Source organism: Hordeum vulgare, chromosome 2H (assembly GCF_904849725.1).
Source record: "Hordeum vulgare subsp. vulgare chromosome 2H, MorexV3_pseudomolecules_assembly, whole genome shotgun sequence".
Taxonomy (NCBI): domain Eukaryota; kingdom Viridiplantae; phylum Streptophyta; class Magnoliopsida; order Poales; family Poaceae; genus Hordeum; species Hordeum vulgare.
In genome coordinates, this window is record NC_058519.1 from 262,435,903 (window position 1) to 262,453,652 (window position 17,750).

Genomic DNA, 17,750 nt, shown 5'->3' on the forward strand with positions numbered 1-17,750 from the left:
ACTTAAGAGTATCAAGCAACTGTTTAAGCTCGAACAAAGGATCACCCTTTGGTGGGGGAGGATCCCCAAGCAGTTCAACAGGGAGATTATTCTTGAGAATAGGATGTTGTTCTAAGACAATTCTATCTATCTCATCTCTCTCCTCCATATGCATATCATTTTCATGCTCAAGCAGATATTGCTCTAAAGGATCCGTAGGAGGTATGGCAATAGAGGCAAGAGCAATGATTTCATCCCTACCAGACGACTCTCTGTCATGGGGTTGTCTTCCAAACTTGGAGAAGTTAAATTCATTTGACACACCCTCGAAACTTACTGTGACAGTCTGCTTAATGCAATCAATGTGAGCATTGACAGTGTTGAGAAAGGGTCTACCGAATATGATGGGACAAAAGCTATCTCGTGCAGTACCAAGGACGAGGAAATCAGTAGGATACTTCGTCTTACCACACATGACTTCTACGTCTCTCACAATTCCCAGGGGGGCAGATAGTGTCTCTATTAGCTAGCGTGATAGTGACATCAATGGGTTCTATCTCAGCAGGTGCAATCTCATCTTTGATTTCATCATAGAGAGAACGGGGTATTGCACTAACACTAGCTCCCATATAACATAAACCATGGTAGCAGTGATCTCCTATCTTAAAAGAAACAACGGGCAGGCCAACTACAGGTCTGTGCTTGTCTTTCGCGTGAGGTTTAGCAATTCTAGCAGAGTCCTCACAGAATTTAATAACATCCCCGTCTATGTCTTCGGCTAAGAGATCTTTGATAATAGCAACACTAGGTTCAACTCTAATCTCCTCAGGGGGTGCAAGTGGTCTAATGTAACCCCTAGATATCACGGTTGGAGCTTTAGAATAATCCTTCATTCTGGCAGGGTATGGTGGTTTCTCAGTGCAAGCACAAGGAACAACAGGATCACTAAAAGCTATGATTTTCTGCTCAACTAGATTGGTTTTGGCTATGTTTCTTTCTACATGAGGATGATATTTAAACCACTTATCTTTAGGAAGTTCAACATGAGCAGCAAAAGATTCACATAGAGAAGCTACTATCTCAGAGTCAAGTCCATACTTAGCACTAAAATCTCTAGAAGTGTTTGTCTCAACAAAAGATTTAACGCAATCAAACTAGAAATTCATACCTGGCTCCTTACCTTCCTCCAGCTACCAATCTTCAGAGTTGCGTTTGATTCTCTCCAATAAATTCCACTTGTGATCAATATCCTTCTTCATAAAAGAACCGGCACAAGAAGTGTCAAGCATGGTACGATCTTCATGAGAAAGCCGAGCATAAAAGTTTTGAGTGATGATTTCTCTCGAGACCTCATGATTGGGGAAGGAATATAGCATTGATTTCAGCCTCCCCAAGCTTGAGCTATGCTTTCCCTGTCACGAGGCCAAAAGTTATAAATAAAGTTCCAATCACGATGTACTAAATACATAGGATAGAACTTTTGATGAAATTCCAATTTCAACCGATTGTAGTTCCATGATCCAGTATCATCACATAGCCTATACCATGTCAACGCCTTATCCTTCAAAGACAAAGGAAATACTTTATTCTTTTCCTCATCCTCGGGCAAACCTGCAAGCTTAAATAAACCACAAACTTCATCTACATAGATTAGATGCAAGTCTGGATGTGAAGATCCATCTCTTGTGAAAGGATTAGCCAGCAGTTTCTCAAGCATACCCAAAGGAATTGCATAAAAGATATTTTCAGTAGGTACCTCAGGTTGAGGAGCAACTCCTCGTGCTTCCGTTCGTGGTGAAGATACCCCGAACAAATTCCTCAAAGAAACAGTTTCCATAGTGACAAGTGACAATAAATTTGAGCACGGTATATAAATGTTTCCTTGCCAATTTCCACTTACCAAAGGCGCTTCACTCCCTGGCAACGGCGCCAGAAAAGAGTCTTGGTGACCCACAACTATAGGGGATCAATCGTAGTCCTTTTGATAAGTAAGAGTGTCGAACCCAACGAGGAGCGGAAGGCTCTGATAAATGGATTTCAGCAAGGTAATAACTACAAGAACTGAAAGTAGCGGTAACAAGTGATTATGTAGCGAGGTGAAACGTAGCAAGCAAAGAGTAACAAGTAACAATTAGTAGCAACGGTGCAGCAAGTGGCCCAATCCCTTTTGTAGCAAGGGACAATCCTGAACAAAGTCTTATAGGAGGAAAAACGCTCCCGAGGACACACGGGAATTTCTGTCATGCTAGTTTCATCATGTTCATATGATTTGCGTTCGTTACTTTGATAGTTTGATATGTGGGTGGACCGGCGCTTGGGTACTGCCCTTACTTGGACAAGCATCCCACTTATGATTAACCTCTCTCGCAAGCATCCGCAACTACAAAAGAAGAATTAAGACAAAGTCTAACCATAGCATTAAACTAGTGGATCCAAATCAGCCCCTCATGAAGCAACACATAGACTGGGGTTTAAGCTTTTGTCACTCCAGCAACCCATCATCTACTTACTACTTCCCAATTCCTTCCTCTAGGCCCAAATATGGTGAAGTGTTATGTAGTCGACGTTCACATAACACCACTAGAGGAAAAACAACATACATCATATCAAAATACCGGACGAATATTAAATTCACATGACTATTATCAGCATGACTTATCCCATGTCCTCAGGAACAAAAGTAACTACTCACAAGACATAATCATAATCACAACAAGAGGTGTAATGAATAGAATTGAGGATCTGAACATAAACTCTTCCACCAAGTAATCCAACAAGCATCAACTACAAAGAGTAATCAACACTACTAGTAACCTTACAAGTACCAATCGGAGTCGCGAGACGAAGATTGATTACAAGAGATGAACTAGGGATTGGAGAGGAGATGGTGCTGATGAAGATGTTGATGAAGATGCCTCCCCTCTGACGAGAGGAGTGTTGGTGATGATGATGGCGACGATTCCCCACTCCGGGAGGGAAATTTCCCCGGTAGGATCGTCGTGCCGGAGCTCTAGATTGGATCTGCTCAAGTTCCGCCTCGTGGCGGTGGCGAAACCATGAAAAAGCTCCCTTATGATTTTTTTCTAGGTCAAGACGCATCATATAGCAAAAGAGGGGGGCTAGTGGGCCTTCAGGCAGCCCCCAAGCCTGCCATGCGCCACTAGGGGGGTGGTGGCGGTGGGCAAGCTTGTGGGGCCCTGGTGGCCCCCCTCCGGTAGTTCTTTCGCCCAGTATTTTTAATATATTCCAGAAAAAATCCACGTAAATTTTCAGGGCATTTGGAGATGTGCAGAATAGTGGACTAGGATTTGCTCCTTTTCTAGTCCAGAATTCCAGTTGCCTGAATTCTCCCTCTTGAAATAAACCTTGCAAAATAAGAGATAAAAGGCATAAATATGGTACCACAAGTAATATAACAGCCCAAAAAGAAATAAATATCAACATGAAAGCATGATGCAAAATGGACGTATCAAGGCCCATGTGAAATTGGAAGGGAGGAGACCAAAGGGGAAGAAGTCCTCCCAAGACTCAGCCTCCCTTGTGGGGAAAGGATTCCTAGTTGGGGGAGGACTCTTCCACCTTTTATTCGGACGATGCCCTCCTTGTAGGAGGGGCCAAGGCAGCCTCCCCTCCCCTTCCTCCTATATATACTAGAGGGTTTTTGAGGGCAGCTCCAACAAAAATAGCCACGGCTGCCTCTCTCTCCCTCTAGATCTGTTTGTCCTCTAGTCTAGTTCGAAAGTGGTTAGGCGCCGCCCTGTTGGATTAGTTCACCACCACCACCACCACCATGCCGTGCTGGAGAACTTATCAACCTCTACTGCCCTCTTGCTGGATCAAGAAGGCGGAGATCGTCATCGAGTTGTACGTGTGCTGAACGCGGAGGTGCCGTCCATTTGGCACAAGATCGGGATGCATTGTGATGGCATCATGGGACAGATTGTGATGAGATCGCGGGACGGACCGCGATTTGGATCGCGAAGATGTTCCACGACATCAACCGCGTTATATATGCTTCCGCTTAGCGATCTACAAGGGTACGTGGATCTGAACTCTCCTCTCGTAGATGATCATCACCATGCATAGGTCTTGCGTGTGCGTAGGAAATTTTTGTTTCCCATGAGACGTTCCCCATCACGACATTGGCCGAGCTTGATGCCCTCAAGGTAAACACGCGTCTCACGCTCATCAACATAACTAACTAATCTTTAGTTCATGTTACCTTTCCGATCTTTGACGCCGTACACATGTCTTTGCAGGATGAATCTATTCCATGCACCCTCCTCTACCACATGAATGGTGGGTTGGTGGTTGTGGGGAAGGCTACTATAATGAAGCCCAAGGATCGCCTGTTCCATGGTCGGCATATGTCAGGTAACGCCTTAAGGGTCTCTGTGGCGAGTGTGGTATAGGGCTACGAGGGTTATGTCTTCCCGAACAAATCAGTGCACAGGATGATGAGACACACACACAACTTGGCGAATCCAAAAATTGGCCGATCCTATGGCTGAATAATCTTCTTCGATTGGAGGTGGTAGGGAGCACACCAAAAGTACCTGAAAAATGTATGACCACAACCCCACCTATGCAATTATGACCACCATCTGTGTTGTTGGGTGAGGGCGAGCGACATGATGAAGGGGGTCCAACCGTTCAAGCGCCGGTTGTGATGTCACCGACATGGATGAGGATATGGATCATGAAATGGAGGACGAGGACACTTTCTAGTGGCTCAATACCAGCGCCTATGATGATGTAGTGATGAGTTATCTATATGAGCAACAGTCGGAGCCGGAACATCCTCGGGAGTGCAAGAAGTCTTTGTTCATGCAAGCCTCATAGGACACCCCTCTAGATGTTGCCTCAATCCAAACTCAACGAGCTAAGGTCGTGCAATAGTGAGCCCAAAGACACCGGGGGCGGTGGTCACACATGGTCTGACAACCCCAGCAGCACCTGAGCCCACCAAGAAGAAGTAGAGGAGTAGACCAGCAAACAAATTCCCGACTATCGCCAAAGCTGCCAAAGTGTCTTCTAGCAGCGGGCCGCCTCCGCAGACCCGGGTTGTAGACAGTGTACCGGTCAATTGTACACCGTCTATCCATATCATGGGACAACAAATGTTACCAAAGGATGCGCTGGCCACCATAACAGGGGATCTCATGAGACTGCATGACCATGTGTTGTCGACGGAGAAAAGCCTTCTCTCCTCGAATGATCCTGGATACCCGCTTTATACGGTCCATGTGCCGTCTCATGGCAAGGAGTACGTCTACAGCTGCCTTGTGGACATGTTCTTCCTGCTTTTTGACTACATCTTCGAGATGTTACTAATGAGGCGTCTCAATTTTACGTTCGTCCATCTTTTTGCACTTGATACGAACTACGTCGTCAGGAGAGAAAATCAGTGGTATTGAGGTCGTGGACTGATAAGTTTCTGTCGTATCTATTGTTGGCAACGTAGTAATTTCAAAAAAATTCCACCGCCATGCAAGGATCTATCTATGGAGAAACCAGCAACGGGAAAAGGGGTAGAGCATCTTCATACCTTTGAAGATCGCTAAGTGGAAGCGTTGCTAGAACGCGGTTGATGGAGTCGTACTCAGAGCAATTCAGATCGCAGTGGACTCTGATCTATGCACCGAGCGACGGTGCCTCCGCGTTCAACACACGTGCAGTCCGGTGACGTATCCAACGCCTAGATCCAGCAAGGAGGGAGGAGAGGTTGAGAGAGAGCTCCGACAGCACGACGGTGTGGTGACGATGGAGCTACGTGGCACTCCAACAGGGCTTCGCCAAGCACTACGGAGGAGGAGGAGGAGGAGGAGGAGGAGTAGGGTCGCGCCAAGAGAGAGAGAGAATTGTTGTCTCAAATCAGCCCAAAACCCACACTATATATATGAGGAGAGGGAGGAGGGTGCCCACGCTTTATGGTTTCCACCCCAAAGGGTGCGACAACCCTTGATGCCTTTGGGCGGCGGCCAAGGTGGTGGAGGCGCCCTAGGGTGGGCCTTGAGGCCCAAGGTGGCCTCCCCATCCCTAGGTTTGCCCCTCCACCCCTTGTTGCGCCTTGGGCTGATTGGGGAGGCGCACCAGCCCACTTAGGGCTGGTTCCCACCCAGTCTTGGCCCATGTAGCAACTCGCGGCTAGTGGCCCTTGCCGGTGGACCCTCGGAACCCTTCCGATGGTCCTGGTACATTACTCGTGTCGCCCGGAACTCTTCCGGTGATGAAATACTCACTTCCTATATATGAATCTTTACCTCCAGACCATTCCAGAACTCCTCATGACGTTTGATATCTCATTCGGTACTCCTAACAAGCTTCGGTAACCATGTACACTATTCCCCTATAATCCTAGCGTCATCGAACCTTAAGTGTGCAGACCCTACAGGTTTGGGAAGCATGCGGACATGATCTAGACACCTCTCCAGTCAATAACCAACAACTCGGTTTGAATATCCATTTTGGTTACCGCATGTTCCATGATGATCTCATCGGATGAACCATGATGTCGGGGATTCAATCAATCCTGTATGCCATTCCCTTTGTCTACCAGTATGATACTGGCCCTAGATTCGATCGTCGGTATCCCTATACCTTGTTCAATATCGTTACCGGCAAGTCTCTTTACTCGTTCTGTAACACATCATCCCATGGCTAACTCCTTAGTCACACTGAGCTCAGTAAGATGATGGATTACCGAGGTGGCCCAGAGATTTATCTCCGTAACATGGAGTGACAAATCTCAGTCTCGATTCGTACAACCCAACAGACGCTTTCGGAGATACTTGTAGTGCACCTTTATAATCACCTAGTTACGTTGTGACGTTTGATACACCCAAAGCACTCCTACGTTATCTGAGAGTTGCACAATCTCATGGTCTAAGGAAATGACACTTGACATTAGAAAAGCTTTAGTAGATGAATAACACGATCTAGTGCTATGCTTAAGATTGGGTCTTGTCCATCACATCATTCCCCAATGATGTGATCCCGTTATCAATGACATCCGATGTCCATGATCAGAAAACCATGACCATCTATTGATCAACGAGCTAGCGAAATAGAGGGTCACTAGGGACACATTGTGATCTATATATTCTCACATGTATTATGGTTTCTGGCAATACAATTATAGCATGAATAATAGAGAATTATCATGAACTGGAAATATAATAATAACCACTTTATTATTGCCTCTAGGGCATATTTCCAACAGTCTCCCACTTGCACTAGAGTCAATAATCTTGTTACATTGTGATGAATCGAACACCCATAGAGTTCTGGTGCTGATCACGTTTCGCTCATGGAAGAGGTTTAGTCAATGGATCTGCGACATTCAAATCCATATGTACTTTACTAATATCTATATCTCCATCCTGGATGTATCCACGAATGGAGTTGAAGCAGCGCTTGATGTGCTTGGTCTTCTTGGGAAACCTAGGCTCCTTTGCAATGGCAATGGCTCCAGTGTTGTCACAAAATAAAGTCATCGGGCCCGAAAAACTTGGAATCAATCCTAGGTCAGTGAGGAACTCCTTCATCCAGACTCCTTCCTGTGCTGCTTCCAAAGCAGCTATGTACTCCGCTTCACATGTAGATGCCGCCACGACGCTTTTCTTGCAACTGCACTAGCTAACTGCCCCATTATTCAAAATATACATGTATCCGGTTTGTGACTTGGAGTCATCCGGATCTATGTCGAAGCTAGCATCGACGTAACCCTTTACGACGAGCTCTTCGACACCTCGATAAACGAGAAACGTATCTTTAGTCCTTTTCAGGTACTTTAGGATATTCTTGACCGCTGTCCAATGATCCACTCCTGGATTACTTTGGTACCTCCCTACCAAAATTATGGCAAGGTTCACATCAGGTCTGGTACACAACATGGCATACATGATAGAGCATATGGCTGAAGCATAGGGGACGGTACTCATCTTTTCTCTATCTTCCGACTTGGTCGGGCATTGAGGCTTACTCAACCTCACACCTTGTAATCAGGCAAGAACCCCTTCTTAGCCTTATCCATATTGAACTTCTTCAATATCTTGTCAAGGTATGTGCTTTGAGAAAGACCTATGAGGCGTCTCGATCTATCTCTATAGATCTTGATGCCTAATATGTAAGCAGCTTCTCCAAGGTCCTTCATTGAAAAACTCTTATTCAAATAGGCCTTTATGCTTTCCAACAGTTCTATATCATTTCCCATCAACAATATGTCATCCACATATAATATGAGAAATGCTACAGAGCTCCCACTCACTTTCTTGTAATTAAATACATGCTTCTCCATAAGTATGTACAAACCTAAACGCTTTGATCACCTCATCAAAGCGAATGTTCCAACTCCGAGATGCTTGCGCCAGCCCATAGATGGAGCACTGGAGCTTGCATACCTTGTTAGCATTGCTAGGATCGACAAAACCTTCTGGTTGTATCATATACAATTCTTCCTTTAGAAAGCCATTCAGGAATGCTGTTTTGATGTCCATTTTCCATATTTCATAATCATAAAATGCGTCAATTGTTAACATGATTCGGACCGACTTCAGCATCGCTACAGGTGAGAAGGTCTCATTGTAGTCAATCCCTTGAACTTGTCGATAATCCTTAGCGACAAGTCGAGCCTTATAGATGGTCACATTACCATCCGCGTCAGTCTTCTTCTTAAAGATCCATTTATTTTCTATGGCTTGCCAATCATCGGGCAAGTCCACCAAAGTCCATACGTTGTTCTTATACATGGATCCTATCTCAGATTTCATGGCCTCAAGACATTTGTTGGAATCCGGGCCCGCCATCTCTTCTTCATAGTTCGAAGGTTCACTCTTGTGCAACAACATGATTTCCATGACAGGGTTGCCGTACCACTCTCGTGCGAAACATACCCTTGTCAACCTTCTAGGTTCAAGAGCAACTTGATCTAAAGTTTCATGATCATCATCATTAACTTCTTCTCTAGCCGGTGCAGGCGCCTCAAAAACATTTTCTTGCATTGCACTAGTCTCCGGTTCGAGAGGAGGTACAATTACCTCATCAAGTTATATTTTCCCCCCGATTACTTCTTTCGAGAGAAACTCTTTCTCTAGAAAGGATACGTTCTTGGCTACAAAGATTTTGCCTTCGGATCTAAGATAGAAGGTTTACCCAATAGTTTCCTTAGGGTATCCTATGAAGACGCATTTTTTCGCTTTGGGTTCGAGCTTCTCTGGTTGAAGTTTCTTCACATAAGCATCATAGTCCCAAACTTTCAGAAACAATAGCTTCGGTTTCTTGCCAAACCATAATTCATATAGTGTCATCTCCACGGATTTAGACGGTGCCCTTGTTAAAGTGAATGTGGTAGTTTCCAATGCATATCCCCAAAATGATAGCGGTAAATCGGTAAGGGACATCATAGATCATACCATATCCAATGGAGTACTATTACGATGTTCAGACACACCGTTACGCTGCAGTGTGCCAGGTAGCGTGAGTTGTGAAATAATACCACATTTCCTTAGGTGTGTGCCAAACTCGTGACTCAAATATTCTCCTCCACGATCAGATTGTAGAAACTTTATTTTCTTGTCACGTTGATTCTCCACCTCACTGTGAAATTCCTTGGACCTTTCAAAGGTTTCAGACTTGTGCTTCATCAAGTAGATACACCCATATCTACTTAAATCATCACTGAGGGTGAGAACATAACGATAGCCTCCGCGAGCCTCAACGCTCATTGGACTACATACATCGGTATGTATTATTTCGAATAAGTTGGTTGCTCAGTCTATTGCTCCGGAGAACGGAGTCTTGGTCATATTGACCATGAGGTACGGTTCGCATGTGTCAAATGATTCAAAATCAAGAAACTCCAAAAGTCCATCTGTATGGAGTTTCTTCATGCGCTTAACACCGATATGACCAAGGCAGCAGTGCCACAAGTATATGGGACTATCATTATAAACTTTACATCTTTTGGTTCTCACACTATGAATATGTGTAACATCACGATCGAGATTCATCAAGAATAAACCATTGACCAGCGGGGCATGACAATAAAACATACCACTCATATAAATAGAAAAACCATTATTCTCTGATTTAAATGAGTAGCCATCTTGCATCAAGCGAGATCCCGATACAATGTTCATGCTCAAAGCTAGTACTAAATAACTATCATTAAGGTTTAAAACAAATCCCGAAGTTAGTTGTTTAGGTGGCGTGCCGACGGCGATCACATCGACCTTGGAACCATTCCCGACACGCATCGTCACCTTGTCCTTAGCCAGCCTACGCTTGTTCCGCAGTTCCTCCTTAGAGTTGCAAATGTTAGCAACTACACTAGTATCAAATACCTAGGAGCTACTACGAGCGCTGGTAAGATTGACATCAATAACAAGCATATGACATATACCTTTGATGTTGCCGGCCTTCTTGTCTGGTAAATACTTAGGGCAATCCCACTTCCAGTGACCGGTTCCCTTGCAGTAATAGCACTCAGTCTCAGTCTTGGGTCCTTTCTTGGGCTTCTTCCCAGTAACTGGTTTACAAGGCGCGGCAATTGCTTTGCCGTCTTTCTTGATGCTCTTTTTACTATCGCCTTCTTGAAACTGGTGGTCTTATTGACCATCAACACTTGATGTTCTTTCTTGATTTCTACCTCCGCAGATTTCAGCATTGAATACAACTCGGTAATAGTCTTTTCCATCCCTTGCATGTTGTAGTTCATCACAAAGCCTTTATAGCTAGGTGGAAGCGACTTGAGGATTCTTTCAATGACCGCATCGTCTGGAAGTTCAACTCCCAGCTGAGTGAAGCGGTCGTGCAACCCAGACATTCTGAGTATGTGCTCACTGACAGAACTATTCTCCTCCATCTTACAACTAAATAACTTGTCGGAGACTTCATATCTCTCGACCCGGGCATGAGCTTGAAAAACAAGTTTCAGATGCTCGAACATCTCATATGCTCCGTGTTGCTCAAAACGCATTTGGAGCCTTGGTTCAAAACTATAAAGCATGCCGCACTAAACGAGAGAGTAGTCATCACTCCGCGACTGCCAGGCGTTCCTAACGTCCTGGGTTGCCATGGGAACGGGAGGATCACCTAGCGATGCGTTAAGGACATATGACTTCTTGGAAGCAGTGAGGATGAGCTTTAAGTTACAAGCCCAATCCGCATAACTACTCCCATCATCTTTTATATTGGTTTTCTCTAGGAACGCGTTGAAGTTGAATGAGACATTTGCGTTGCCCATTGGATCTACAATATTTGTAAAGACAATTTTAGACTAAACTCATGATAATTAAGTTCATCTAATCAAATTACTAATGAACTCCGACTTAGATAGACAACCCTCTCGTCATCCAAGTGATACATGATCCACGTCGACTAGCCCGTGTCCGATCATCACGCCAGACAGACTAGTCATCAATGGTGAGCATCTCCATGCTGATCGTATCAACAATACAACTCATGTTTGACCTTTCGGTATCCCGTATTCAAGGCATGTCTATACATACTAGGCTCGTCGAGTCAACCTAAGTGTTTTGCGTGTGCAAACTGGCTTACACCCGTTGTATGCGAACGTTAGAATCTATCACACCCGATCATCACGTGGTGCTTCGAGACAACGACCCTTCACAACCGTGCACATTTAGGGGAATACTTATCTCAAAATTCTAAGCAATAAGATAAAAAACATGATAAACATCACATGCAATTGTATAGTGACATGATATGTCCAATATCATCTTGCTTCTTTGATCTCCATCTTCGGGGCACCATGATCATCATTGTCACCGGCATGACACCATGATCTCCATCATTGTGTCTCCGTGAATTCGTCACATCAACTATTACTTCTGCTATTATAGCTAACGTTTAGCAATAATGTAAAGTAATCACATGGCGTTGCATCTCATACAATAAATTAAGACATTTCATATGGCTCCTGTCGGTTGTCATACTCATCGACATGCAAGTCATGAATCCTATTACAAGAACATGATCAATCTCATACATCACATCCTTTTGGCCATATCACATCACATGCATACCCTGCAAAAACAAGATAGACGTCCTCTAATTGTTGTTGCAAGTTTTACGTGGCTGATTAGGGTTTCTAGAAAGAATGCTTCTTACCTACGTGACAGCCACAACATTGATATGCGAATGCTATTTACCCTTCATAAGGACCCTCTTCATCGAATCCGATCCGACTAAAGTGGGAGAGACAAACCCGCTAGCCACCTTATGCAACAAGTGCATGTCGGCCGGTGGAATCAGTATCACGTAAGAGTACGTGCAAAGTCAGTCCGGGCCGCTTCATCCACGATGCCGCCGAATCAAGATAAGACTAGTAACGAGAAGCAATTGACAAATCAGAACCCACAACTTTTGTGTTCTACTCGTTCAAAGAATCTACGCATAGAACCTTGGCTCGGATGCCATTGTTGGGAACCTAGTAATTTCAAAAAGAAATCTACGTCATGCAAGGATCAATCTATGTAGAAACGAGCAATGACCAAAGGGATAGAGCATCTTCATACATTTGAAGATTGCTAAGCGGAAGCATTGCTAGAACGCGGTTGATGGAGCCGTACTTGCAGCGTTTCAGATCGCGGTGGATTCCAATCTATGCACCAAACGACTGTGCCTTCGTGTTCAACACACATGCAGCCCGGTGACGTTTCCAATGCCTTGATCCAGCAAGGAGGGAGGAGAGGTTAAGGGAGAGCTCCGGCAGCACGACGGCATGGTGACGGTGGAGCTGCGTGGCACTCCTACACGGCTTCGCCAAGCACTATGGAGGACGAGGAGGAGGAGGAGTAGGGCTGCGCCTAGAGAGAGAGAATTGTTGTCTCAAATCATCCCAAAACCGTCACTATATATAGGAGGAGAGGGAGGAGGGTGCCCACTGCTACTGCAACAAAAGACCTTCCAATGGCACCAGAAATAAGCGTGTTGACGGGAGACTATTCTTGTCTTGATACTCCTCAGCAACGGTGTCACGGATCCTTCTACTACGGCTACGCCTTTAGGGATTTCCTTGGCAAATATGCAAAGGATTCCCTCGTGGCCTTGGAGCCTTGCGTTGGTGTTCCCTCGAAGCGGAAAGGGTGATGTAGCACAGCGGCGGTAAGTATTTCCCCCAGTTTTGAGAACCAAGGTATCGATCTAGCGGGAGGATCGCGTCAAGTCACAAGTACCTGCACAAACACAATGAGCTTGCACCCAACGCTATGAAGGGGTTGTCAATCCCTTATAGATCGTTTGCAAAGTGAGAACTGAAAGCAAAAAGTAAACAAAGCAAAGTAAAAGCGAAAGTGGAAACGATAGTTGTGAATAGACCCGGGGGCCCTAGTGTTCACTAGTGGCTTCTCTCATGAAAGCAAGTAAACGGTGGGTTAACGAATTACTGTCGAGCAATTGATAGAACCGCGCAAAGTCGTGACGTTATCTATGGCAATGATTATATCTATAGGCATCACGTCCAAAACAAGTAAACCGATACTTTCTGCATCTACTACTATTACCCCACACGTCGACCGCTATCCAGCATGCATCTAGTGTATTAAATTCATAAGAACAGAGTAACGCCTTAAGCAATATGACATGATGTAGATGGAGAATCTCATATCTACGATAAAATCCCATCTTGTTACCCTTGATGGCAACAACACGATGCGTGTCTTGCTGCCCCTTCTGTCACTGGGAAAGGTCACCACACGGTATGAACCCAAAACCAAGCACTTCTCCCATTGCAAGAATCATAGATCTAGTTGGCCAAACAAAACCCAAGACTCGAAGAGACTTACAAGGATATCAAATCATGCATATAAGAAATCAGCAAAGACTCAAATACATATCATAGATAATCTGATCACAAATCCACAATTCATCGGATCTCGACAAACACACCGCCAAAGAAGATTACATCGGATAGATCTCCATAAAGATCATGCAGAACTTTGTATGGAAGATCCAAGAGAGAGAAGAAGCCATCTAGCTACTAACTATGGACCCGTAGGTTTGAAGTGAACTACTCACGAGTCATTGGAGGGGCGATGATGTCGATGTAGAAGCCCTCCAACTCCAAAGTCCCCTCCGGCTGGGCACCGGGAAGGGTCTCCAGATGAGATCTCGCGGAAACAGAAGCTTGCAGCGGCGGAAAAGTGTTTTCGTGGATGGCCTGATTTGTTTATGGATTTTAGGGAATATATAGGCCAAAGCGCTAGGGCAGGGGGGCTCTAGGGAGGCCACAAGCCTGGTAGCCGCCGGCCCCCCTGGTGGCGGCTACACGGCTTGTGGGCCCCCTGTGGCTCTCCTGCCTGGGCCCTAAAGTCCCCTGATCTTCTTCTGTTCTGGAAAAAAATATTTTGGGGATTTTATTCCATTTGGACTCAGTTCCAAAATCAGATCTGAAAAGAGTCAAAAACACAGAAAAAACAGGAACTGGCTACTTGGCACTGAATTAATAAGTTAGTCCCCAAAAAGATATAAAAGGTACATAAAACATCGAAAGTTGACAAGATAACAACATGAAACCATCAAAAATTATAGATACGTTTGAGACGTATCAAGCATCTCCAAGCTTAACTCCTGCTCGTCCTCGAGTAGGGAAGTGATAAAGAATGAAATTTTGATGCTTTCATGCTACCTAGCATAGATGTCCTTTGTAACTCCTCTTATGTGACGTGAATGTTCAGATCCATTAGAGTCAAAACAATAGTTTGCTATTGATGTGGAGACAATAATAATTCAAGCAAACTAGCAAGGTAATCATGAACTTTCAAAATAACCAGGCCAAAAGAAAGTTATCCCTACAAAATCATATAGTCTGGCTATGCTCTATCATCCTTGCACAATTAATTTAAATCATGCACAACCCCGGTATTGGCCAGGTAATTGTTTTAACACCTTTACTTTCTCAAACCTTTTCGACGCCCACACAATACATGAGCGTGAGCCATGGTTTTAGCACTATAAGCGGAATGGGATGTGGTGGAGGTTGCAAGGCAAACAAGGAGAAGATGGTCACATTAACTAGGCATATCAATGGGCTATGGAGATGCTCATCAATAGATATCAATGTGAATGAGAAGGGATAGCCATACAAATGATGCACTAGAGCTAAGAGTATATGAAAGCTCTTAAAGAAAACTAGTGGATGTGCATCCAACTTGCTTGCTCACGAAGACCAAAGGCAATTTTGAGGAAGCCTATCATTGGAATATACAAGCCAAGTTATATAATGAAAATTTCCCACTAGCTATATGGTGGTGACGAGACAAGAGACTCTCAATCATGAAGATCATGGTGCTTAATAAGCAGAAGTGTGGAAGGATAGTAGCATTGTCCCTTCTCTCTTTTTCTCTCATTTTTTTGGTGGGCTATTTGGCCTCTTTTTTTTCTTGGGCATCTTTGGCCTCTTTTTGTATATGGGTTTCACTGGCCTCTTTTATTTCCTCACATGGGACAATGCTCCATCAATGATGATCATCACACTTTCAACTCAAAACTTAGAGCAATGATGACTCTATATGAAATTTCTTCGGTAGTGTACCGTGACAATGATCTAGCATGGCATAGACATTAATGGAAACATCATGCTAGCTATCTTAAGATCATGCAATGGCAATGTAGAAGTGGTGGCACATGTGATGGTGGTAGTTGCATGGCAATATATCTCGGAATGGCTTTGAAAAAGCCATAGTAGGTCAGTATGGTGGCTGTTTTGAGGGAGGCTAATGGTGGGATTTGTGCACCGGCGAAAGTTGCACGACACTAAAGAAGATAGTGATGGTGGAAGGTCAAAGTGCATCTAAATCATGGACTCAACATTAGTCATGAAGAACTCATATACTTGTTGCAAAAGTTTTAGTAGTAATCTAAACAAAGCATTCAACGCATACTCCTAGGGAAGGGTTGGTAGGTATAAATCATCGCGCGATCCCGACCGCCACACAAAGGATGACAATCAATAGACTAATCATGCTCAGACTTCATCACATAGCGGTTCACCATACGTGCATGCTACGGGAATCACTAACTTCAACACAAGTATTTCTTGATCCACAACACCTTACTAACAACTTAAATATTACCACAACCACAACTCAAAACTAATTGAGATGAATCAAACTTCTCTTACTATTCAATGCACATGAAGGTGGAAGTTTTCATATCCCTTTGTATAACTACCCCTTTTGAGACTACTTTCATAGCATAGATCAACTACCAAGCCACGCGCTTCCGTTCTCTAAAAGATATAAGTGAAGCACATAGAGCAAAATCAACTAGCTCAAAAGATATAAGTGAAGCACATGTGAGTTGAATTGTCTACCAAAGGACATAAGTGAAGCTAGACAAAATCACAGTGAGCGCATGTCTCTCTCTCTAGGTGTGCAGCAAGGGAGATTGTGACACAACAAAAATAAAAGACTCCTACGATACAAGACGCTCCAAGCAAAACACATAACATGTGGTGAATAAAAATATAGCCCCAAGTAACGTTACCGATGGATTGAAGACGAAAGAAGAGATGCCTTCCCGGGGCATCCCCAAGCTTAGGATTTTAGGGCATCCTTGAATCAATTTGGGGTGCCTTGGGCATCCCCAAGATTGAGCTCTTGCCACTCTTTTCTCCTTGTCCATAAGAACTTCACCCAAAACTTGAAAACTTCACAACACGAAACTTAAACAGAAACTCGTGATATCATTAGTATAAGAAAGCAAACCACCACTTCCTTAGGTACTGTAGAAAACTTAAATTCTACTTATGTTGATGTTGGGTTACTGTACTTTCAATCTTCCATGGCTAATACCCCCCGATACTATCCATAGATTCGTCAAAATAAGCAACCAACTCAACAAAAACAGAATCTGTTAACAGTAGACCAGTCTCTAGCAATCTGTATACTTTGTATCCTTCTGGTACTTCACAAATTCTGAAAACTTACGATAGTGTGAAGAATTTGCGTAGAAATCAGCAGCAAAAATAATCAACTCAAAAGCTCTTACAGAAAAAAATGAAAATTCTTTTCGTGAGCAGAAAGTTTCTGTCTTTTCCATCATGACCAAACGGTCATCCCCAAGACTAATCATAACGGTTTTACTTGGCACAAACGCAAAAAGAAACACAAAAAACACAACCATAACAGAATTATGAAAGTGTGGAAAACACAAAACAGAACGAAAAAGGATAGATTCGTTGGGTTGCCTCCCAACAAGCGCTATTGTTTAATGCCCTTAGCTAGGCATTGATAATTCAATCATGCTCACACAAAATACAAGAATTGAAGCACAATGAGAGCATCATAAAGCATGTGAAAATCATATGTAAGTCTAACATATTTCCTATGCATAGGCATTTTATAGGAAAACAGATTGTCAAGACAACCTATAGTTACCATATGCAAGGAAGAAGAAAGAGACAATATCAATCTCAACATAACGAGAGGTGACTTGGTAACATGAAAGTTTCTACCACAATATTTTCCTCTCTCATAATAATTACATGTGGGATCATATTCGAATTCAACAATGTAACTATCACATAGGATATTCTTGTCATGATCCACATGCATGCAAAGTTGACGCTCTTCAAAAATAGTGGGATTATCATCAACTAAAGTCATGACTTATCCAAACCCACTTTCAATAATATTGCAAATATCATATTCATCATGAGGCTTAAACAAATTTTCAAGATCATAAGAAAAATCATCGCCCTACTCATGATCATTGCAACAAGTAGTGGACATAGCAAAACTAGCATC